A 25,625-nucleotide genomic window follows, 5' to 3' on the forward strand; every position below is an offset into this window, starting at 1 on the left:
CAGCTATCATATGGAGTTTTCATTCAAAGGGAGATGTGTATCACAAAAACCATCTGTGCCACCCCTCCGACTGAAATTTTATTTGGTTCACTGAAGTTTCAGATCAGCATCACAGGCCCCTTTCCTCTCCACAGGAAAGGGATACTGTACTGTGTTTAACCCTGCCCAACCAGGTACTTCTCACACTTTTATTTCCCTAGCCTGTGCAGCATGGGTCTGTGCTGGGAGATCCCAGTAGGAAAAATACATATAATACCAGTGATGTAAGAATTTTAAAAAACTGGCATTCAGTTTAGAAAATATTAATGTACGGAGATCCTCACTGGGCACACATCAATTTGTTTGCACAATACCCTGTACAGGAAAGCAAGAATGTGTGTTGGGTGGAGATGCACTGAAAACAGGAATTACTTTGAAACCTTATAACATGCAGCAAGTTGGCTTGGCATTTCAAATTTTTAGGGATGAGCTCCCGCAACCCTCAACCTTAATGTATTTATTTTTTTATTTTGGCCTTTCGACAGCCCTCTAAATCTTCCCTATTTCTGTCTGGCTTGATATTTGTCTTTTTGTAGTGTTCATTTTGGGGTTTGAACATCATTAAATATGGTCTTTAACAGAGCTGGTTGGGAATCTTCTGTCATAATGATTTTTCAATGGACAATGAAGTTTCTGTATAATTGGAATGTTCCATGAAAAAAATTCAGTTTTGCTGATTTTTTTTATTATTCCATCTATAAAATTGAAATGAAATGTTTCATTCTGGGTTAGTTCTGTATTAAACAGCATCAGCCTAAAGTGCAACAGTGCCACATGGGAGCTGAAGTTTGAGTGCTTCATGCCTCTCTCTTTCCTAGTGGTCGGGCTTCTCAGCTGGACTGCATCTCCTAGGATGATCTCCCCTCTTACTAAGCTGTGTAGTGCATCCTGGGAGTCACATGACTGTGTTCATAATTCTACATAATGGAACCTACCAGTCACACATACTCCCCTTGCTTTCCACCATCCTGAAGCTTCTGGGATGCAGATGGATTGAACATGGCCAGAGGAGCAATGGTCATTAGGTTGACAGGCCTGGGAATCCTGTCCATCAATCCTGAACCCCACTGAGGTAGCTTTGATCCATATTTGTGAGTAATAAAATATAGAGAACAAATGGATATGAACTAGTCATCTGTAAGTTTAGGCTAGAAATTAGATGAAAGTTTCTATCTTCAAAGGAGTGACGTTCTGGAAGATCCTTCCAACAGGAGCAGTAGGGGTAAAAAACCTAATTTGTTTCAAGCCTGAGCTTGATAAGTCTATGGGTGGGATAGTATGATGAGACTGCCTATCCATGACTGCTTTTAGAAAATATCTCTCATGACTGAAGCTGGGACACTAGATTGGAAGGTCTATGAGTTATTATAGATATTTTTTTTCCCAATTGTCCATCTCAGGGTCTAACTGATCACAATATTTGGTGTCAGGAAGGAATTTTTCCGCAGGTCAGATTGGCAGAGACCCTGGGTTTTTTTCACCTCCTTCTGCAGCATGCGGCACAGGTCACTTGCTTATTTGAACTAGAGTAAATGGTGGATTCTCTGTAACTTGAAGTTCTTAAATCAAGATTTGAGGACTTCAGTACCTAGCCAGAATTATGGCCCTGTTACAGGAAAGGGTAAACGTGGTTCTGTGGCCTACAATGTGCAGGAGCTCAGACTAGATCATGATGGCCCCTTCTTGCCTCAAAATCTATGGGTCTAACCTGAACACAGGACAGTATTCCTCCTAGCACAATGCCTATGGTCATTCATCCCTGGATATTTTGTACACATTACATGCACTTATGTATTTATCCTTGTAACTAATACAATTTATTGGTTTGTTTCTTCGTAGTTCATTGGCAGTTACCATGAAAATATGCTGATTTATTTTCAATTATTTGTGTAGTGCCATAATGTGCTTTAAAGAAGATAAAAGGAGAGATCACATAACATTTTGAATAATCAATGATCATCATCAAATGAGCCTCAGCACTGCTGTGCCACCAAAACATGTGAGAGCTGTAGCTTATGTGTGTAATAGAAGAAAATCATACTGGACAGGCTCTGATTCCCTAGCAAAACAGACACTGTGAGACAGCTCAGGAGAGACCATGCTAATAGCCATTCTGTGATAATATTCCAAAAACTACACTTCTATAAGAGATCTGATCATGGAAAAATAGAGCCAAGAATGCTGTTTTATCCCACACATAGCTGATATGCGATAACTCCACTGTGATCAAATAATTACTATTAACTTGCATGAAGTGCATTGCTCCCACACAGTGTTCCACTGTTAACTAGGGCAAAAGGCAGTGACTGAGATGTCTATTAAAATGTTAGTATCAGATCTCTGTTTAGTAGCAGAAGCACAAGAATCACAAAATACCATGTCAAGAGTTACTAATTAACTGTGCATGAGAAGAACTTAACTGAATGGTCCTAGGTAAACTAAGGAAGAGTTGCAGAGATATTTGAACAACAAAATATAGAACAGATATAGTAATCATGGTAAAATACGTTTCATTACTAGTATTTCCATGTCACTGCTGTTATCAGGAAACATTTTAGCTCATAGTTAAATGGATATTAAAACCTAATTTATTTATTCATTTGGTAAATGAAGGAAAATTGCAAAAGACCTGATGTTCACCAAAAAATGATTGATTATAAAAAATGCTTTTTATGTAGTATTATTCTTCATAAAAGAGTCTGGACTACTAAGGATGAATATCTTAAATCTGATATGCAGGAACAAATTCCATTGAATAGCCCATATAGATCGTATATTACATGATTTGGCTCTACACATTACATTAGCCTCTGTGGTGAAGAATGCCAGTCAACTAATACATAACACAGTGAACAAAAGAGAGACAGACAGACAGACATGCAGACAGACTTTTGTTAAGAAGATCAGAGCAAAACCCTATTCTTACAAAAAGTGCTGTGATTTAACTCCTCTCCAAGCAGATTGGTCCTCAGTTTTCCAGTAGTTGCTTGTTATCAATTTACCTATTTTAACCTTCATTTACAGTGTCAAGAAAAGAGTTACATCAACTGTGTTGTGTGAGACTTTTGTCTCACAAATGCATTCAGAAATCAAGAACAACTCCTTAACATTTTAGGTGAAAAATCTTTATTTAACAAGCAACTTGAAAAAAGCAGGAGTCTCATTCAGTCTGAGCCTATATGTAGTTTCCACACATTAGCATTATTGTGGACTGGTCAGCGTATAGAAATTCACTGCATTCTCCACATTGCTTGTGGCTCTTTTGGCCAGCTGACCTTGGTCAAATATGGCGGTGTTCACTGCCAAGTTTTCCAGGTACACCTGTGGTGGCTGGTTTTTGATGGTAGTCAAGTTATGAGAATGCTGCTTTGATGGGCACAGTGAGATAATGGGTATCAAGGATTTATCTCTTTATATGTGCATCTATGAGTAATTCTTTTAGATTGATGAGGAACAAGTGCCTTCTTTGTCTTGGTTGAGTGTGGTGCAAGCAGGACTATTGCTGACCCAAATGATGCAACTTGCAATGCCAGCAACATTAAGCATATGGAAGAAAAGAATCACCTATTTATCTTATGCCTGCAGGAATACATTCTTGCAAGATGTTCCACATTATTGACATAACTTTTAGTGTTGTTGTAGTGAAGAATTATGGGGGGTTTCTTTTTGTTTCCTTCTACAATCTTATCATGATGCATTGTCGATAGTATTATTACCAACTTGCCCTTTTTTGGAGGAAACCAGGGTGAGTGGCCCAGGAAACCAAACCCTGATGACAAATTTCTCTGCTGCGATGTGGATGCATTTTACTGGGTATATCTAACTTGTTTCGTCAGAATGTTCCAACCAGGTAAAAATTTTGTTGAATAGATCTTCAGCAAGCTGAAAACTGGTGAAAAGGTTAACCTCAACTATATTTCTTCCAGTCTTATACCTCACTGTCTGAAGATGAGCTTGAGGAATAGTCAATGGAAACATGGTTTTCGTTCTTAGAGCAACTCTTAACTCAATCTGGCAGAAAGTCACTATCATCCAATATGTCATCACATGATTCACTCTGAGTTGCAAATCATTTTAATAAGGTCAGAAGCGGAATATCACACCCATTTGTTTGCCATCACGAAGTGCACAACACAGAAAATCATCCCATAAGTCTCCTTAGTCTACAGCATTTGGAGCACAATACCTAGATAGAAAATCCCTTCAAGACTGTTAGCCAAAGACAGCCAGCACCTGTTCACTCTGTGTTGAGGATACCTAACAAGCCCGGATTTGAAGGGACCAACCTCCTTGGAATAGCTCCTATTTTAGGGTGACTGTATGCAGCAACCACTGTCCCTACAATGCATTATCAATTAGCATATGCTAACTATTACAATACAAGATACTCTCAATAGATGCAAATGTGTACATATAATGACTAAAAATACAAGATAGTGCAATACATGTGGGCTACATTTGTACCCTACATATTTTTTTTAATACAGAAAAATATTTTTTAATGCCAAATTTTTTTTTCACTTATTTGCATATACGTGCCTAGGTGACAATGTTCTAAAACAGCATAGCTGGAGGGCTACTTGTCCATGAGTTATCACAACATGTGTGCTTGCACGGTATAACATTGCCCCACAAATATTGATGAGGGTTAAAAGAATGAAAGTCTCAACAGAAACATCCCAGGATGTAAATCTGTTCAAGGTAGTGTAGTTATTCCTTACATAGACCTTGATTCAGAAAAGCACTTAAGCATGTGATTAACTTTAAACAAATGTTTAAGTGCTTTGCTGAATAGGGATGGACTTCTGTTTAAGTGCGATTCTGAATTTGGGTCTCGAGGATTAGACCTCAAAGCTAATCCTTCTGTTACTAAAGAAGACAAAGACGCAACATTGCAGATACTTGGTGAAATCATGACTCTCTTTAATTCAATGGGAGTTTTGCCATTGAATCAGTAGGGCCATAACTTCATCTCTCACGATAATGTTAGAGCAAACTGTTTGTAAAAGGCTCCTATAATTAACATGCACTGTTGGATAGTTCTGCTATATTTTAAAGAGATAGTCAACTTACAGTCCAGCCAGTTTTTAGCACTGAGTCAAAAGCAGTTTCAGCTAATGTGACTATTTTTGAGTCCCTGTTCTAATTTCTGTGGGTTTGCAATCACATTTATCTATTTTTTTCAATGTTTGTCTCTTCCCAGGTGCTGCATGAAAGACTCTTACAAACAACAAGGGAAACTTACAGTATGGTGGGAACTGACTACACACAAAGCATTGTTAAATGCACAAAATCAAACTGAAAAAGAGAGAAAACTATTGCTTGTAATCACAATAGGCAAAATTTTAAGACAGAAATGTGATACTTAAATTGATTATGGCCTTGAATAAATGTATAAAATGGTTGAGGTCTGCAATTACCATATTATCATGCCCTCGTCCAGCTCCCAACGAAGTCAACGGAAAGATTCTCCATTAACTTCAGTGGCTTGATCTCTAAGTGTCTACCTGATTCAGCACTGTCATCACACCATCTCATTTTCACCTGCCTACATGGAGCACACCTGCCTTGCATTATTAGGCACTTTTAAGGATTTTCTAGCAGGTAAGTATTTATGCTTAAAATGACATGATCTGTCTTTTGTATTTTTAGACATTCATCCCACATTGTCCTTGGACAACTGTTTATTGAATATTAAAAATAAAATCTGCTAGTAGCATTAGTGACTGCCACCAAGGCCATCGCTTTTCCCAGGCTCCAGAGCATGCACTACCACACCTGGTCTCAGTCAAGAGGGTTTATTTTCATAACAGAGGTTAACAAACAAACAAGAATACAGTCTTAACTCAGCCAGGACCCCAGACTTCAGGGCCACCCCTCACAGGCACTCCAGCTCCTGGCAGCCTTCCAGCCTCAGCCACTTCTGCTTGCTTGCTGGAGCAGTGGCCACAGGGCTGCTTCCCTGGCCCCTTGCTCCAGGGGCCCACCACAGGAGCTAGCTCCACTCCACTGTGGCTTTCCCTCCCCAGGGCTCAGCCTGTCTCAGGTCTTCCCTCTTCAGCTGCCCACTAGCAGCCCTTTGTAGGCCCAGGTGTAGCCCAGTCCTCTTTAATTAGCTGGATCAGGCTCAGTCTATCCACAGAGGCCAGCTACCCTGAGATAGTGACAATTTCTATAATGCTATAAAAGAGGAAATTGTAAGTCAAGCCTATGATATAGATTTGCTAATAGGGAGAGACCAAGGCAGGATAGTGAGCATTGTGGTAAGAATGCAGTGCTATATATGGATTAGGAATCCTTCTCTTAGGTTAGCAATCCTATGCCTTATCTGGGTCTGGCATAGAGACCTTGAATTCAATGAGGCTAACATTTCTGGATAGCCAATCTGCCCACAGTTCTGCAGATACACTGTGTACCCCCTGCACCAGGCTGGATTTTACCCCCTATGTATACCATTTGTTTTGGCTTCATTCTTTAAAGAGTTAAAAAGTTTAGTAATAGAGGATTAGTAATGCAACAATTGTGGCATTTACTTTAAGACACGATAAAAGATGCTAACATGCTGTGTAAGCATTGTTCCTGGCTCTAGTTATTCCAATTATTTTTTATGTTTTCTCCCTAAATGAGAAACATATCAGGCAGTAATTCAAACACTGGGATGCCTATTTATGCTTTAGAACAAACAGTTTAAACGGTATTATATACAGATGTCTAAATATTTTGAAAATGTCTGTTTATGGAGGCAAAATGAAACTACCTGTTTTCATTTGAAGAATTTTATTTGAAATTTGCATGTAAAACTGAACTTGCTTGTTAGCTGATACACTATGGCAAACAAGGCTTATTTACAGAGTATATGAAGTGCCTGGTTTTCTGTTTGAATCTGGAAAAGCAATATATTTGTATTTTCATTAGATTGCTCCATTTTTACAAAAATGATTCATTGTATAAAAACAGTAGTAAGTGGCTTACTCTTTGTTCCTGTCAACAGACAACTGGCAGATTGCTGGCTGCATAATATTTCTGTTAGACTACTTGTGTATGGAAATCTGACTGCTTTGCAAGCAATTTAAACAACAGTGTAAATAACCTGTGTAAAACAACCAACAGTGTAAATGCCTCTAAATAATCAAGCCCATTTAATGGATATAATATAGGCTTTTGTTTATAACCATGGTCTGCACTCACCTATTATATCACATTGCGCTTTACGGTAATCAATGGATATAGAAGCCTGATTTTCAAAGCTTCATTTTTGTGGGCGCAATTTTTGTTCACAGTGAACTGTGCCCACAATTTTTCACCCTCAATGAACTGCCAGAAAAAAGATGAATGTATTAAAGGTGTAAAAAAATGGAAGCTTAGTTTGAAAATTGGGCCCTGAATGTCTGAAGCAAAATATAGCAATAATTGAGATAATTTTCTATAGTCCTAGCTAGATTTCCCCCATGTGTGTTTTATATACAATGAAAATCTGAGGATTTCAACATTCAGTCATCAGAGTCTCCAGTTATAGGTTATTTCCAGGTTTTCCTGTTACTATGTGGGTCATGTTATTGTACACGTACAAACACCTTGCGTTTATATAAGCAGATATGTATACAATTTGCTTACGTAGAGATGGGTGTGAAGGAAAAAGTAAAGCAATTGACCTTTACCTGGCTTTTATTATTTTGATCTTTACCAATGAGGTCAGAAATAAAATGAATGCATCCTACATTATGCACAAGTTTTTCCTCTTCTGAATCCTGAAATTTGAATGGTATTTGACTTTTCTCCTCTTTCTGAGGATATTCTAAAAATTGGGTCTTTGTTAATTTCTGCATTGTCATTACCATCATCTGTGCTTTAGTCAAGTGAGGGGTAATTACAACAACTAAAAGTGACATACGGAAAAATATCTTTCATCATAGAAAGAAACAAGAAAAACTACAAGGGCATCATGCAAAATACTTGAACTGTGCTTTGTGAAGCTCTTATTCTTATGAAATCTGACAAATCACTCTGTCTTTCTTGAGCACATTGGCAATAGAAGTTGTTTTGTTCCATATCACTACCACTCCAGAGCACACTGCCAAAGGCTGGTAAACCTTGCAGGATTGGAGTGAAATAAGAAAGGGTAAAATGGAAACAGTTTGCACTAATACAGCATCTTTTATCCAAGGATCTAAAATACTTTACAAATATTAAGGCCCCCACCCCAGGCCTACAACTTCTAGAGCACAGGCAGATTGCTGTGCCTATAGGGAATGCTGGTAGATACAATGTGGCTTGAGGCATCAATGAGCAAGTTGTTGCAGGATCAGGGCCTAGAGGAAGGGAGGAAAGAGAAAGGCACGGGAGGAGGGCACTGAAAGAAAAATAGAACTCCATGCCAAAAGGCTGCCTCTTTTCAGCTAGACAGGGGCTGATTCCTCAAGCATATGCTGAATGTTAAGGTCAAAAATATAGGAAAACTGAGGATGTGGGAAAACAGGTGCATTTCCCTACGCTTGATGGTCAGATGTCCTCAAACAATCAGGGGAAATGCAGGATCCTGATCTCAGAGAATGGCAGGCAGGCAGAGGAAACTCTCTAGAGCCTGATTCTCATGTTAAACTCCCATTATACCGTTATGTAGGGTAAAGGGACCTCAAAATAGATGCAAATGTAATTGACTCATACTTTAAGGTCTCTTTATTTTGTCAGAGTGGTGTAGAATAAGTGAGAATCAGGCATCTTGTGTTTATTTTGTTGTATAGTGTATTTATTTGCCATTTTAAAGCCTGCATACACATTAGACTGATATTTGGGGATTATAAAGTATTTTTAAAAATGTGTTTTAAACTGGAAGAAGAACACATTTTCAGTTCCTGGTTAATTTGGGAACCTGGCAAAGGCTGTGTGCCACAGGTAGATCTGCAATGGCAGATACTTTGTTGGATTTTTTATTCAGGAGGTAGCTGGAAACAGGTGGGTTTTTTTAAAGTGAGGTACGGGATTCCTATAATTTTACAGATTTAAATCAAGATGATTTCATGTAAAGGAGAATAAACATCAGTCACAAGCTACCTGGAATGAGGAATATAGTCAAGGATATAAAACAATTTAAGAGATATCTAGATTTGTCACCAGAGAAGAAGAGGACTAAGGCCTATGATGAAAAACCAGAAATAGGAAATGAGCTCAACCACAAAAGGGCATGGCTTTGAATGTCTTCTGTTGTGTCAAGTTTGCTGAAATTAAATTCACCCCAGGTTACCAGTTCTATTTATCAGGTTTTAACCAAGAAGCTTGCCACAGGGCAGGGAGTCCAATGCAAGCACCTATAGCAATAACCACATGTGTCTAAAGGGCGGTCTGCTGTGAATGTTAAATTATTTTGCACTTCTATGATGTCTTCTTTCATAGTAAAGACCTAAAATGGTTATTTTTATCTATTTTCTAAGTTCCATTTAGAAGAATCAGTACAACTAATTCTTATCAGTATTATTGATGGTTGGTCTCAGGAGGATTCTCTCACTTTGTCAGATGAAATGTAACATCTCGTTAGCCGATTTAAACCATTACCCAGTTACAGCTAAAGAGAGCCTTTCTTTATTACATCAAGTCTGACTTTGGACTCATAAGCCTTGTCTACATTATGTATCTCTACCCTCAACATTTCCCACCATGCAGCTCCATCAGTGGGCTCAAATGTGTAGGCAAAGCGCTAGGATTTAACATGCACAGCTGTAGACAAAACAGTAGCTAATGTGCGTGGGGACATCTGTAGCCTTATCTTTGCTAGATGTCCCCTCCATTGCTACTACCCATGGAGTTGCATCAGTCGTAGCCACTGAGGGAAATTTCCAGGGGGAAAGGCTAATAGAGACATAGAGATAGATTGCAACCCCATTATTCACACTGAATAGCACCCTGAGTACCCCCACTGAAGTCAATTGGCTACTTGTGAAGAAAGGTACTACTCAATGTGTGTAAAGGTGTCATAGTCTGGCTCATAACAAACAGATGGAAATACAACACAAACTGTGTCTTTGTAGTGGGGTTTAAACAAGACAGACACCATTACAGCAATAACCACCTCATTTTGGAACCTCTTTGACTTCCTTCCCTACTCAAACATCCCAGTTGAACTTTCAATAGCAAAGTTAAAATTACCCATTTGGGGCTTCTATGTATCAAGATGTTGTATGTTGTTTTCATTTTGTACTAAATTATTTCTCTTAAATACACATCTCGGTATAATTATTTCCTGTGTATTGCTTGAAAAGCATTTCTATTAGAAGTCTAAGCATGCAGTTTAATATACACTAGCATTTAATGTGCACTAAGTATCACTGTTGCCACTTCCCAAAAGTTACAGCTTCATGCTAAGCACAGGAAAAAATAAAGATGCAAGAAGCTTGTTTGCATATGTCCATTTGACTCTATCTGAAAGTGGCACCAAAGCTGCCCCCTTTTCCTGATGATGTGGCTTGATTTACGTAGCCCCCAACATCAAAAAGAAGCTGTTTCTGAGAAATATGATAGTTAAACAAATTGTTAATTTTCTGTTATGCTTTAAGGTAAGTGTGTTTCCCTTTGACATTTCTATTAGAAGCTCTAATTAAGGGGAAATTCCTGTGTATCCTACTGAGATTTCTACAGGGTTCAGAAATAAGGAGCTCATTGTGATGTTTGAAAAATTACATGTTTGTCTGAAGATTGAAAAAAAAAACGTTTCGGGTGGAGTTTGGCAATCTGGAGTAAAATATATGTACATTTTAAAGAAAACAGTATATTTTACTGTGTGGAACTTCTGAGATTGGAGTATGCTGATGGCATTAATACTAGTCTCAGATGGCTAAAGAGGGATAACTCCTTCCCCCTTGTAAAAGTATCCCAACATGGTGTATGAATTTTACCTTCTTATTAGAGGAAAAAGGAAGAATGAAGGCGAAGGTAGAGAAGGAGAACTGTAGACCACTTGAGAGGATGAAGTAAATCTGACTCTTTCTTGCTTGGCAAATATTTCAGATAAAGAATGTGCGTTACCCTTATTCTATCACAAGGTTTCAGTTCTCCCTTACCATACGCCCACCCTTGTATAAATATTTTCAGTGAATAAACAATTTATCCAGTAAGCTACTGCTGTTGGGTCAAGAGTGCAAAGTAGCTACTTTTATTTTTGATCCAGTGACAAATAACTTCAGTTCAGATTTGAATAATGAACTTCTGCTTCACATAGGGTATTCCATCTCTGGCCTTAAGTAGAGTACAGAGGAGTTTGTGTCTTATTCCTCTGCATAGTCCACAGATCTGTATAATCAATACAATATGCTATTATCCAAATAGAATATATTAGCCCTTCACAGAGTATAAAGTCAATAAAGTACTTGTTTATGTTACTAACAATTTTATAACAGAGTTTAATCAACTCAAATTTTATCTTGTGGACTAGATATCAGCTAGATGATTCCAGTAAACTATGTTTTATTTTCTTCCTACATTTCATTTTCATGCTACATTGTAGTAAAAGACATTTTGGACCCTGAAAATCTATCTTTTTAACATCTCATAACTGATTAACCCCTTATCTGATTTACTTAACATCTTACAGAAAATGTCTACCTCAGCCCCCAGCCCTCACATACCAATTTTGCATCTATTATTCAGCATTTTAAGAGGGAAGGGAGACAAAGCCAGGCTTGTAACGGAAACTGAGCTTTAACCTGAACTATGAAGAGCTGACTTTTTCTCCATAAAATGGTTCCAAACCCTCTTTCCCTTACAGAAAACAATTATTTATCTAGAAAAAGGCAGTCTATCCCTATTGGTACTCTGTACAATGAGAGCATTCAGGGCTGGATCTGGGTCATATCTTTCTCTCTACCAGAGAGAAAATCTAATTACACTGCAGTGGCCTGGAGAACAAAACTACCGGAACCCGCTTTTCAGTCAACTCACATTTAATTCAGTGGTTCCTGGATGTACATACCATAGCACAGGTAACGGCATTTTTTTTGCCTGAGGAGGGATGAGGGGACAATATAGTCCTGTTTTCATCAAATCCCCAGGGTACATGCTAACACCTCTTTGAATATCTGGGATTAGGCTAATATCCATGGACAATTGGCAAGGAGGTTTTACTCACACCTTTAAGTAGGGGCCAATTGTTTTTCCTGTGTCATGTGGCAATATTAAATTCCAAAAGAACACTTTTACCTATGACTCCTTTTCTTTTTGTATTCACCATGGACTTAATATAATCCTGGAACTAACAAGAAATATAAACATAAATCACTTGTGGTTCCAGAAGTTTACATTACTCTGATAGGGACCCTCTGACCCTGTGGATGGAAGGCTCAAAAACTCTTGGTTACTTTACAGTTACAAATCACAAAATTCCCATAGAAATAAATATGAGGAGCCAGGAAAGACTGAGGCTGGGGAGAAAGCAAGAGAGAATCTTACTACTCTGGGAAGAAGTTCCCAACCCTAGGGAGGGAGCAAGCTCTGTAGGTTACAGGGGCAAACTGGGAATCAGGAGTCCTATGTCCTAGACTGGAACTATCAAAGACTTGAAGTGTGACCTTGACAAGTTGATTACCTTCTCTGTATCTCAATTTTCCCACCTGTAAAATGAGGATAATGATACTGACCTTCTGTGCAAAGTGCTTTGAGATTTACTGATGAAAAATGCTATATACGAGCTATGTTTTATTATTGTTTGTGAAATTGAGCTCAAAATGTTTACTTACTCCATAGGGATGATATGAGAATTATTTAATATTTGTGATGTGCTTTGACATTAATATTTAATAATACCTATGTAGCACTTTGCATCCACAGATCTCAAAAATGCTGTACAAAGGCAAGTGTGGGGAAGGAGTGGGTTGTAACGTTACCCTTATTTCACAGTCAGAGAACCTGAATTGTGGAGAAATTAAATGATTTGTGCAACATTACACAAGAAGTCAGTAGCAAAGCTAGGACTAGAGCCTAGGTGCCTTGATTCTCAGTCCTATGCTCTAGCCATGAGACCACCTCAGGAGAAGGGTTAGATATTAAAGTATTATCTATTGTTCTTTAGTTAGAGTATAAAGATTAAAGGGTAAGATGTAAGATAGATTCAATGCTTAGGTGTATGATTAGATAGATACATACAGAACTCACCCCTTCCCACTCAGTTCTGTCTGAACTCTTGCTTCCGATGATGTTGCTACAGCGTAGAACTGACTGGATATTTCTCACTAAAATAGAATTCTGATGGAAAAAAATAGAGAAGGAAGGGAAGAGTGAGGAGTGTTGTAAAATGTTTTCCCTTTTCCAGCTAGTTCTGCTACAGAGGTTAAGAATAATTCAGGGATAGAATAAGAGAATCTTCCTTCACCCTCCATCAGAACCTGAGTCATGCTTGTCCTTCCTCCAAAATTTCAGGTGAGAAGTGAGATTTGCAGTGTAAATCAGCATAGTGCCAGAGAAGCCTCAGACCTAAGCCATCTGAGAATCTTGCTCACAAGCTGCCAGCACTGCACAAGAAGCTTTAACTGTTATGAGATTCACTAAACAGAGAAAATTTGGCAAAGCCTGCTTACACTGATTGGGGGATTAACCTGACCTTTTGACCAGACAGGCAAAAACCCTGAATTTCATCTACTTATCTGTATGAAGCCTTTTGAGAAAGGAAAATAGGGAAAGATCTCTTGAGATATGCTGAGTGTGTTCTGGCACAACAGAGCTTAGAAGTTCCTCTGACTTCCATCAACCAATGAGTTTTATGAGGAGATCTGGCAGTCTGCATCAAACAGCTGTTCAGGCAGTTCCTATGCAGAATAAGCGTCAAGAGTAGTTTTTTGGCTGACAACCGAATGAGTGAGGATTTGTCTCAGAAGGAATAAGCAAACATTTCCACAAAGCCCCAAAACTTTGATCACAGAGGAAGAATGATTCCTCTGGTTCAGGAACTGGGGATAAACAAGAATGAAGGTCTAAAGGAGAGGACTCCACTTGGCATTGTTATAAATTGAGACTAAATTAGAGCATTTTTTTGGTCTTCTTTATGAGCTCAATCCATTTTGAGAAACTATAAACTAAAGCTGTACAAACAGTATGTTCCCAGTGACTTGTATATTTAGTGGAAAAGGACTGGCAATGTGGTATAGGTAGCATCTCCTCTGACCTACAGTAGAAGTATGGGCGGGCTGGTGTTTGTAAATGTTTTATAATTTTTTTGGGAGCAAAATAAACCTGGGGCTTTATATGCATTTGTTTTCTCATGCTTTATCTTATCAATACGGATACTCTAACTATTTAAAATGTACCACTGTCTGTGACTAGTGCCCAGTTGACTGACCTGTACGCTGATGCTCTTTAAATATCCACAGGATAGGCAATAAGGTGTAGGTGGGTGTAGCACAAATTCTCCAAATCACCAAGCCAACACACTGCCGGGAACCACCTTTGGGAATGAGAAGGTAGCTCTTTCTTTGCCCTTTCAGTCTTTGGTCTCTGCTTTGACTGCCGACAAGGGTACCAAATTGTGATTGGTGAATTGGTTTTATTGAAATATACTGAGAAAGGCAACTGTAAAACATTAGTCATGATTCATAGATTCATAGACTCTAGGACTGGAAGGGACCTCGAGAGGTCATCGAGTCCAGTCCCCTGCCCTCATGGCAGGACCAAAAACTGTCTAGATCATCCCTGATAGACATTTATCTAACCTACTCTTAAATATCTCCAGAGATGGAGATTCCACAACCTCCCTAGGCAATTTATTCCAGTGTTTAACTACCCTGACAGTTAGGAACTTTTTCCTAATGTCCAACCTAAATCTCCCTTGCTGCATTTTAAGCCCATTGCTTCTTGTTCTATCCTTAGAGGCTAAGGTGAACAAGTTTTCTCCCTCCTCCTGATGACACCCTTTTAGATGCCTGAAAACTGCTATCATATCCCCTCTCAGTCTTCTCTTTTTCAAACTAAATAAACCCAATTCTTTCAGCCTTCCTTCATAGGTCATGTTCTCAAGACCTTTAATCATTCTTGTTGCTCTTCTCTGGACCCTCTCCAATTTCTCCACATCTTTCTTGAAATGCGGTGCCTAGAACTGGACACAATACTCCAGCTGAGGCCTAACCAGAGCAGAGTAGAGCAGAAGAATAACTTCTCGTGTCTTGTTTAGGACACACCTGTTAATGCATCCCAGAATCACGTTTGTTTTTTTTGCAACAGTATCACACTGTTGACTCATATTTAGCTTGTGGTCCACTATGACCCCTAGATCTCTATCTGCTATATTCCTTCCTAGACAGTCTCTTCCCATTCTGTATGTGTGAAACTGATTGTTCCTTCCTAAGTGGAGCACTTTACATTTGTCATAATGATGATTATGAAAGTTCAACCCTGCATTTACCTAATTAAAGCGTCAAGTCAAGGCCACTAGTAACAACAATGGTAAATAGCCTTTGTGATAGGACTGAAGCCAGGCTATATAAAAAAAAGTGGTGGTGGAGTTGAAAGGTTGTTAATGTAAAACTAAGTGTTCTTTAAAGTTTCATTCTTGGCCTTACACTTTACAAGAAACTCAGCGATGCTGGCCTCTGCCTAACTTCCCTCTGGGATCTGTTTCTGGCCAATTTTATTTCATCATATGACTAAATATATGAACAGTTCTGGATAAACAGTGATATTGCTGAGAATGGTACAGTCATGCAGGATGTTACAGAGTAATCACTCCTTATAGAAAGAAAGTAATATCTTTAAAATGAGTTAAGTTTTTAAAAGAACAATTATTGTGTGTCATGTTTGTTAAATATGTTGCACAACTTTGCTGGGGATAGTGAAGTCAACTATGTTGGAATGAGTATCTGTATCAGAACTGAAAGGGAAATTGGTGAATTTGGAACTACAAAGACTATTACAGGGAAAAAATGTCCCAGATTTGAAAGTCAATAGAGAGATAGCATCCCAGTCTTGAGAGGAGCATTGAAGGCCTGTCAGAAGGAGTTTTCTATAGGAAAGGTGAAATAAAGAAACAACAACTGAGAAATGGGAAAGGGGAGAAAGCAGAGCATGCCATTTGTGTATGTTATGTATGGAAATCATGTAATACAAATGGTGTCTAAATTATTCTAGGAATAAAGTGATACTGGCAATGCAAGATGAAGGGAATGCATCCCTAAGACTGCCGAGTACTTGAATGAATCCTTAAAGAATTCAGTGTAGAGTTGGGTTCAGTAGTTATAGTACAAAGCTGTTATTTGAAAATTAATTCACTAAACTGAAGGACTAGAATGATTTTCTGGAAATCAAAAAGTGATGCAGAAAACTAAGCTATTTGATTTATATACTAGCTACTTGAGTAGCTCAAACAAAACACTGGAGATATGTAGACATCTAAAAGCTTTCTTATATATATATATATATATTGGCCCAATCCGGTAAAACTTCTTTTGACTTCCATGGGAACAGGCTGTTGGTACCAGGAAATATTCTGGCCAGTAAATGTTTTCTCTTGGGTCAGAGAAATACACTGCAAAAAAAGACAGATTTTTAAAAAACAGGAAAGGATAAAGAGAAATATTTTGAAATATATATTTTTTACCAGCTCTCATGGCTACTTAAGAGGTGAACTATCCATTTGGTCTCAGTTTAGTTTAGTTTAGTAAGTAAATGGACATGTGACAAAATCATGAAAATGGCTATGAGATGACATGGTGAGCCTAAAGAGGAGTATTCATAATGTCTATAAGTACTGCACTTAAATCTTCTAGTTCAGGGCCTGAGCCTGCTCTCATTTAAGTCAATTGGAATTTTGCAACTAACTTTAATGGGAGTAGGTGCAGGCCCTCAGTTAACGTTATTAACTACTGTACATCTCTAATGCTAAAAATATTACTATTAGGTAATTAATAGTACTGCTTATAATGCAGTATGTAGAGGAGGACAGCTGGAATTCCAATGCAACTCCTCCTTCATAAGAAAAAACAAAACAAAACAATTCCTGCTACATTTTCAGAAGGCAAATATTGTACCTGATTTTTATTCAACATACATTTTGATTCCCTACCCTCAGCCTCCCACCCCACTCACACAAACAGTGCAGTGCTCCAGCCTGCCTGGGAGAGCATGAAGTCCCTTCACACCGAATGAATGAGGGGGAAACAACCCTTTCGTTATGGGTCTTCCACCCTTTGCCTGCCCAAACTCTTTCAGGAAGTGCTCTTAATCTCCTCAAACACTTGTTTAAATAAAGTTGTTTCTCTTGAAGTCTCTCCCAGTACCTGTAGGGATTTATAACGAACTTCCTCCTTGGCAATGACCAGGGACACATGCTGGTCTTGGTTAGATCCTAGATCTTGCAGGTTTGGAAAGACATGAGGAGGGAACAGAGGATGAAGCCATGGGTCTCCACCCAGAATTTACATTTTTTTCATCCATGGCTTAGCTTGGCTGAGCTACTAGGCAACAAGACAACATTAGAAGCTTGTTTTGCTTAAATAACCAAATAAGTCCCCCACATTTTTATCTTCTGGATAACTGACCGAAAGGCCTACCGACCTCAGGCCTTATATAGTTTTTCCCCCCAGAATGAAGCCTCTCAAGTAGCTGAATTCCCAACCTCCACAAAACAAACCAAGATATTAGCCTCTGTGGATAGCCCTAATATAAAATATAAGATATACCATAATTTTGCTACCTACAATAATACTAATGTCCTATATGTGGATTTATATCAATTAGCTGGATTAGTATTCAGGGACCTGGACTTGAAGGGGAGAGATAAAGGAGCTGTTACTGCTAAGGTCAAAGTGGACTTGGAAGACAGCATTTTAAAGGTAGCAATAGGAGACAGATAATACCCCTTCTGCTCTAAGGATAACCCCACATACCTGGTACCAATTTGATTATGGCAAGTGGAAGGAAAAGACATGTTAAAGGCTGAAAAATGATATGATTTATGTCTGTTTTCCTGTGTAGTCAGTGTAATGTGTTTAATCATATAATGTACAGTCTAGTGTACCATGATATCTACATTACAGCAGAGATATAATATATAACTTACTACAGTGCACACATAATACTGTAACATGACCAAAAAGCAATCAACAGCCAAAATATCATACATGGAAATGGCATGATATAGTTATGAGTGTTTGCAGTTTAATTATTTTATAAATATATCATACTAAAATATTCACACAATGGGCCAGATTTTCAAAACCTTTTTTGTTTTTTTGTTAAGTGCTTATAATGTATAAGTAAATGAAGACACAGTTTTACACCCACAGTATTTAGTGGACACTGTAAGATGTCTGATCATTCCAGCAGGGTATGATGGCTAAGACCTAGAGTCTACTCACATGCTGAAAGTCAAGCATGTGCATGTTTTTGTAGGATTGGGGCCTATATGGCCTGAGTTGAGCCCACAATTATAAATACAGGCAACTGTGTGTCAGCTCTGTTAAGGACAGGCAGAAAAATAGTCCCAGGATACTCTTATCCACACACTTTAAAATGAAATTCTTCAGCTCTGATTAATAGGACCTTTCAAAATGACTGTACACTGTATTTACAACTTCTGTTTTTCTCCCTCAGGCTGACAGAGGGTCAGGCACATGCAACTTTAACACACAATAAGAGCATATGAATAACCAGATAACTAACTCAGTACAGAAAGCATTTCTCCCCCCTTTCATCCCTGCAGACAGTTTTTGTCCCTTTGATCCCTGAACAGATCAAACAAAATCCACTAATCAATTATTTCCCTTTTTGTCTTTCAGATGTTGCCACAGACCTTCAAACGGTGATGGCTGAGCACTTCAAGAATTCTTTATTTGTTTACTTTTATAAAACAACTGTTTATAATAAAGGATTTTCTTCTTTCATTTTATTTCTCCCTTCCCCCAAGAAGCATGACTTTTTAAAATGTATTTTTGAAAGACATAATCTGATAGTTAACATTTTTTCCCCAGCAAAAATTTTGAAAATAAATTTCAGTAATAATTTCAAATTGAATGATAAAGGGGTGCATGATTCCTTAGTGTGAGATTTTCAAAATCACTTAGCCTTGGCCTAACTCTGCTCCCACTGCACTCACTGGTAAAATGTCCAAGAGGTAGACCAAGTGCTTTTCAAAATCCCACCCATGATACTTAAGGGACAAACCCACTCCTGTGCATGTATGCTGGAGGTGGTAGTGGAGGGAGCCCTTTCCTTCCAAACATGCATCAGATCAAGCTCTGTACCTAGCAATCAGGAGAGTGAAGAGATCCCAGCTGGCAAGAACGCTATGACATCAAGGGGGTCTTTGGTGCTAGCTAGAGGTGTGGCCAGCCCCTCAGGTGGCTAGCGCATATGGCATGGTCTCTTTTATGTGTCAACTTTTCAAATGACCAGTAGAGCGTGCCAGGCAATGTGTAAGCTTCAGCCTGGTCTGAGTCACTCCAGGAAGACTCAGATGCATGCATGCAAATTGCCACTTGTGTTTACTGGCTTGCAAATATGGGTTTGTATGGACACTGTCACTACATCCTGCTTTTGTAAGTTTGTCCCGAAGTTCATGAGCCACAGAGATAGGATCTGAAAGGCTCACTTCTGACCTTTCTCCTATTGACCTTTGTGCAGCTATTCAGTAACTAGTGTGCTTGCAGGTATTAACTATTTTGTAATTATTACCAATAAAGACTTAAAACTAGACTCTGTCTTTAGGCTCAGCTCAGAGTATGAGGATACATCTTGGTTTTCCAGGGGGATTCTTGGGAAAGAACAGAGGGATAATTCCTTTGGGGCTTGAGTGTCTGGGAAGATAGTGAAACTATCCTCTGTGACAGAGAATGTAAGGAGAGGAGAAGGCTTAGAAAGATGAATACTAAGTTTGTTTTTTGCCAATTTTGTTTTAACGAAGGGACGGGATATCCACAAAGAAATATCAGACAGACAGGAAGAGATGAGAGTCTGTGCAAAAGGGGACAGGTCATGGTGGAGAGGTGGATTTGACAGTGGACATCAGACAGGTGATAAACAGAGAATCTGGGAACAGCTGAGATCACCCATAGTCAACACATAACTAACCTATGGAACTCATTGTCAGGGGATGTTGTGATGGCCAAAAGTATAATGGGTTTTTAAAAAAAGGACTAAGTTCAAGGAGGATAATCGTTCAATTGCTATTAGCCAAGACGGTCAGGGCTGCAACTCTACGCTCAGGGCGACCTCAAGCCTAGAGTGGAAGATGGGGTGGATCACTCCATAATTGCCCTGATCTGTAGACTCCTCCATAAGCTATGATATGGGCTCCTATCGGGGACAGGATAGGAAGGCAAGATGGATCATAGTTTGATACAGTATGGCAAGTCTTATCATTTTATGAGGTAAGTATAGAAGCAAAAATAGAAGAGATCATGGACATATTTCCAGGGAAGACCTAGAGAGAGGGGGAGGCAGGAGGAAGAACCACCACCACCATTGAAGGTAACTGAAGAGGGGGAGGGCTTGCTCCGTGGTTTGCGCATTGGCCTGCTAAGCCCAGAATTGTAAGTTCAATCCTCAAGGGGGCAACTTAGGAGTCTGGGGCAAAATCAGTACTTGGTCCTGCTAGTGAAGGCAGGGAGCTGGACTTAATGACCTTTCAGGGTCCCTTCCAGCTCTTATATTATAACTCTGCATAAGTCATCAGCAAAACAGGAAGAGAACCAAGAAAGGAGAGTGTCTTGGGAGCCAAAGAAGGAAGGATCTCAAGAAAACTGGTGGTGGATGGTTTCAAAGGCACCAGAGACACAAGGATGAGACTCTGTATGTTCCAGAATGTGGAAAAGAGCATCAACATTGTGTTGGAAAGGAGCACTGACAAACTTGCTTGTTTCAAATTATGGATTCAACTGGGAATGTTGTCAACTTTTCTGGTCAGTTTTCAAACTGGGTTAAATTGTCCTTAGTTGTTTGCCCAGGTGCAACTTTAGGGAGAGGGAAGACCATGCCAGGGGCCAATCCTTTTTTCATGCAAGGACTGAGCAAGCACAGTGACTGTTTCACCCATCACAAATCATCCCCAAAAGGAAGGATCAGGCCATGACCTCACCCTTTCCCTCCTCACCTGTCTGCAGAGCTGGTCAGCTCCTGAGAGGGTGCCAGGGTGTGTGGTCCCACATAGCCTCTGTATGTGCCAGGGACTAAAAATAATCTGAACACAGATAATAGGAATTGCCATACTGGATTATACCAAAAGTCCATCAGTCCAGTATCTTATTTCCAACAATGGTCAGTACCAAATACCATAGGGGAATGTATAAAAAACCTAAGGTAGGCAGGAGTGGAGTAATCAGTACGTGTCATAACCTATTCCCAGATTTGGACCTTAGCGTCCAAAATATGGGGGTTAGCATGAAAACCTCCAAGTTTAGTTACCAGCTTGGACCTGGTAAAGCTGCCACCACTCAAAAAATTAGAGTGTTTTGGGGCACTCTGGTCCCCCCAAAAACCTTCCCTGGGGACCCCAAGACCCAAATCCCTTGAGTCTCACAACAAAGGGAAATAAACCTTTTCCCTTCCCCCCTCCAGGTGTTCCTGGAGAGATACACAGAAGCAAGCTCCGTGAATCTAAACAGAGGGATTCCACCCTCTCTATTTCCAGTCCTGGAAACAGAAGTACTTCCCTCTTCACCCAGAGGGTATGCAAAGTCAGGCTAGTAAATCTAACACACACAGATTTTTCCCCCTGACTCCTTCCTCCCACCAATTCCCTGGTGAGTACAGACTCAATTCCCTGGAGTTCCCACCCCCAAAGACTCCAACAGGTCTTAAAAGAAAGCTTTATGTAAAAAGAAAGAAAAATACATAAAAATGGTCTCTCTGTATTAAGGTGACAAATACAGGGTCAATTGCTTAAAAGAAATATGAATAAACAGCCTTATTCAAAAAGAATACAATTCAAAACATTCCAGCAACTATACCACAATACAAAAGAAAAAAACAATAACCCCTATTGTTTTATGATCTCTATACTCACAACTTGGAAACAGAAGATTAGAAAGCAGGAAACAGAAATCCTCTCATAGCTGAGAGAGAGACAGGCAGAAGACCAGAACAAAGAACTCACACAAAAACTTCCCTCCACCCAGATTTGAAAAAGTCTTGTTTCCTGATTGGTCCTCTGGTCAGGTGTTTCAGGTTACTCCTTTCCAGGTGAAACAGACATTAACCCTTAGCTATCTGTTTATGACAGTACGCATGGCTAAAAGAATAAAAACCGGCAGTGACTGAATAATTCTGTCAAAAGCACAATAACTTTACACAAGAATATTGTAACTTGTCTAAAAGAAATACTGAAATATGTGTTGGCCTCAGCTGCTCCTGTACTCAACCTTTTACTATGTGGGCCCATTCAGTTTTCCTTTCCGATACTATTCTTAGTGCTGGGCATGTTTTTTAAAGACAATCTGCTTTTTCACTCTGGAGGTCTTTGGGGCATTTTTCTGGTCTTTGGGGATATTGCTCTGATGTTAGCACCATAAGAACTCCCCACTCTCATGGCTTTCTCTCATTTTTGACCTGCAGCAGTAGCAACGAAAGTGACAATTCATAATCTGAACAGGGACTGCCAGTAAACCAAATTTATGAACACAAGGTCCTTTGATCTGCAGAAATGCCCATGGGTATCGCCTTTGATAGAAGGATGAACCAATCATAGTGTTCCTATCTCTGGTTGGACCTATACAGCAGTACCTTTGATGCAGCCTGTCATTCTGCCATGCATTTTTGTAAACAAAGGATTTTTTTAGCATTTTCACTGTAAGGATTGGAGAGTTACGGAAACAGATGAAGAAAAGATCCACTTAATATAGAAGGAAAGAAAATGACCAGAGCAATCCATTACTTCTTAAAGCATTCAGGAACCACATAAAACCATGGATAAATTAAGATTATCCCAGTGGATCAAGAAATGCCCATCAAATTCTCTTGCAGAGCTCCATAAGGTACAGTAATATTGCATAGTATGCAGTTATTATTAATGATATGTATTATACTAGCGACCTTGAGACCCTGGCAGGATCTGGGCCCTATTGCACTAGGTAAGTACACAGACCTTGCCCCAAAGAGCTTACAATTTGAGTTAAGACATGACACAACAGTTGGTATAGCAAATAATAGGAAATAGTAAAAGAGTTGGAGAGGAGGGAAATGGTGACGAGATCAAGTGTGAACATTAGCTGTGCAGTAACCTAACCGATTCAAAGTCTGCCTCCTTCTCACCCTCTGATAACTAAGATATAAACACAAAATTAAAGTCCTTACTGGTGGTCTACTTAGCCATTACCCTGAAATTCTCAGAGCCACTCAGTTCTCTCAATGTTTTTGTTATTCTCTTGTATCAGATCAAGGAAGACAGGAGATGCATAATAATCTAAGAATGGCAAAATTGGTGAAGTAACTGAGACTAATGTCAAGAGGACACATCAGAACAAACTATCAATGGATGGATGCACATGAAGAGTTTGACCATTTTAGTGCCAGATTTTACCTGATGTTTATTTGGGTGTGCAATAGGAGGCATGGGAAGAGGCAGAGAGCTGTTCAGCTGCTCAGGGAGTAGTAAGTGGCACCCCATAAAGAGGTGCAGTCGTGAGATCACTGCCTTTGTGTGCCCAGAGGCAATTGGTTTCCCAGTGCTTCCTCTGGGGTGGTGCAGCTCCACACTGTCTCCAACAGCACCCACAGTTTTTGGAAGAATAATAGATATCCAATTATTCAGGAGTTAGTCACCTCCACCATCTTTGGGCTATACATTGTGGAAAGGAGCAGAGCAGGAACTCCAGAAGAAGGAACAAACTGGTCCAGTCATTCATAGGTTTGTATATGCCAAGATCATATGGAACATAGTCAGCATTAGATGTAACTCTGGTGAGTAGCAGCATGTCCATAAACTGCACATGGAATGTTTTGGAGGATGTTGGAAATAGTCCTCAACCTGTACTCACTTGTTGGAATAGGAAGATAGTGAGATAAATAGGAGGTGAAACTTTTACTAGGTTGACTGGTCCTATTTCACAGACATAGTATTTCTCAAACACCTGTGAACCAACCTTGAGAAAGATCTGAAGATTTTTGAATCTGTAGTGCTGAAATCAGCAAAGAAGAGCATCCCAAGAGGCAAGAGGAAGAAATGGATTTCATATTGGAATGATGCTGGCATAAAAATCATATGAAGGAAAGGAATCAAGTTTGATTTGAATTTGAACAGAACTCTGAAGATGAAGAGGCCTGACTAAACTTGAACAAAATCTCAAAATCTGAAAGTAGCTGTGAAAGGCTCAATCCTCATAGAGAAAAAGTACTTTATCATATTGTTATTGATGAGGTACCACCCAGGAGATTTTTTTGATTCAAACTTCTCTGTTGCATCTTTCAGATCCTGTATGAGAAAGATCTTTCCGAAGCCAAGGTATTCAGTTAGATTATTTTCAAATTATCTGTGTCTTTCCTGGTGAATGTTCCATCTTGTGTGTTTTGCAACAGCTGTATCCTCATCGTTATATGTGAGCCTGATAATCTTGGTGTAATATTTAGCCTAGCCAAACTTTTGAATGTAATATTGTAAGGAAATTGGAAGATTTTTAGATTGGACACTGTATGAGTTGCTGAATTTGTTCTTGAACTTCATGGCCTGATATGATTATTGTGAGAGAGGACAACAATCACACAGACTGTAAGGCCAGAAGGAATCATTAGATCATTTAGTCTGATCTCCTGCATAACACAGGCCCAAACCACCACACGGAACCCAAAGTTACCCTGCCTGCAGCCAGAATCAGCCACCACTTCTTCTGCAAGCCATTTAATTCATAATGGGGGTGTGAAGAGAAAGCCAAGGTGGTGCAGCTTCACAGCAGGAACTGTGAGTAGGAATAATCTTTTCCCCCACGCCAGTCTCATAGCAGGAAGAGTGAGGGGAGCCCACATTACAGCTGCCACTCCTCCCCCTTTTGGGAGCAAAGAGGAAGAGCCCTACTGGCCTGGAGAGTGGGCAAGGATCCACATGCCGCTCTTCCAGGCCAGGGTTTGGGGAAAGGTGAATGTCCTGGCAGCCCTGGACCTCAGGGCTAAGGACAGTAAAGATCTCAGCAATGCTGCTCCCATGGCTGGGGGGCAGAGAGGAAGACTGAATATCTACATGATGACTCTTCCCCAAGCCTGAGGGCTAGTGATGAAGAGAAGGCAGTCATGGCAGCAGGCAGCCATTGCACCAGGCACCACTGTTACATAGCAACACTGAGAAGCCTGCAAAGAGGAAATGAAGGGGAAGGGGATGAATTGATTGGATGGAGTGGGCAGAAAGAGGTTAAATACATTTGATGGGATGGGGTGGTTGAACTCCGCTGGATTAAAGCAGTCTGGGATCCTAGATACAGCCCACATAGGAGGCCCCCCTTTGCCCCACCTCCATGCTGTGCCCCCACCTCTCCTTGGGGATCGCATTGGTACAGGCAGTGGACACAATTTTGTCTGCTTGGCTTGTGGGAGACCTGCCAATGCTCCTCTGTGAGCAGACCTGGCCACCAGTGTCCTTGGCTCACTGCTCTCTGTCATTCGGTGGGCTGAGGTCTCATCCCAGAGGAGAGATGACT

This window comes from Gopherus flavomarginatus, chromosome 5 (genome assembly GCF_025201925.1).
Source record: "Gopherus flavomarginatus isolate rGopFla2 chromosome 5, rGopFla2.mat.asm, whole genome shotgun sequence".
Taxonomy (NCBI): Eukaryota; Metazoa; Chordata; order Testudines; family Testudinidae; genus Gopherus; species Gopherus flavomarginatus.